This window comes from Schistocerca serialis, unplaced genomic scaffold, assembly GCF_023864345.2.
Source record: "Schistocerca serialis cubense isolate TAMUIC-IGC-003099 unplaced genomic scaffold, iqSchSeri2.2 HiC_scaffold_1196, whole genome shotgun sequence".
In the NCBI taxonomy this organism is placed as follows: Eukaryota; Metazoa; Arthropoda; class Insecta; order Orthoptera; family Acrididae; genus Schistocerca; species Schistocerca serialis.
Window position 1 is genome coordinate 79,159 of NW_026047399.1, and position 842 is coordinate 80,000.

The following is an 842-nucleotide window of genomic DNA, read 5'->3' on the forward strand; positions in this document are numbered from 1 at the left end:
GCGCCGTGCGGCCAAAGTAGGTCCTCGCGGGCCCGGTGCGAAGCGCGGTGGACATCTGCAGTGTGCTGGTCCGATTGAGGACTGTGTGCGCTGAGGATGCGCCGCCGCCTGGCGCTCGGCGCCGCGACGCCGTCTGCTGCTCGGTCGCCTCTGCGGTTCTCGCAGGTGGTTTGTATCGCAGCTGTGCGGACGTGTTGGCGCGTGCGCTGTGCTGGGAGAGTTCGCTTCGGCACCCAAGTGGGGCTTTTGTCCTTCTGTGGCGCTGGCGTTGGAGCTGCCGGTCACCGTAGGTGGCGCGTGTTGTCTCCCGCCGGCAATGCCACGACAGCACGCTCCCGGGCCTCTGTCGGCAGCGGCAAGCTCAGTTGGGAGCACGGGTGGTCGCACCTAAAGCGTCTACTCGCCAAACTCCGGGCGATTGCGCCTCTCTCGAACCCGACCAAGTACTTAGGACGACGCTGCGCGCCGCCGGGACCTGAGAGGGTTTCGAGGTGTATGGTGCAGGGGAGCTCAGCCTCCTCCTGTTTGCAGAATAATTGAGCGGACGCTTGCGTGTTCGCGCGGGCCCCCGGGACACACTCCCGGGCGGCCGGCTGCTCAGCTCTAGTTGACGCAGCTCCCTGGTTGATCCTGCCAGTAGTCATATGCTTGTCTCAAAGGTTAAGCCATGCATGTCTCAGTACAAGCCGCATTAAGGTGAAACCGCGAATGGCTCATTAAATCAGTTATGGTTCCTTAGATCGTACCCACGTTACTTGGATAACTGTGGTAATTCTAGAGCTAATACATACAAACAGAGTCCCGACCAGAGATGGAAGGGACGCTTTTATTAGATCAAAACC

General features: G+C 60.6%; 1 non-coding gene across 1 annotated transcript in view; it reads left to right on the forward strand.

The window, feature by feature from the left end:
• Nucleotides 1–617: 617 nt before the first annotated feature.
• LOC126435031 (small subunit ribosomal RNA) overlaps nt 618–842 on the forward strand; it is a 1,910-nt gene continuing 1,685 nt past the window's right edge. The window contains exon 1 of the ribosomal RNA XR_007579683.1: nt 618–842. This exon is cut by the window's right edge and continues 1,685 nt beyond it. This is a non-coding gene — a ribosomal RNA (small subunit ribosomal RNA).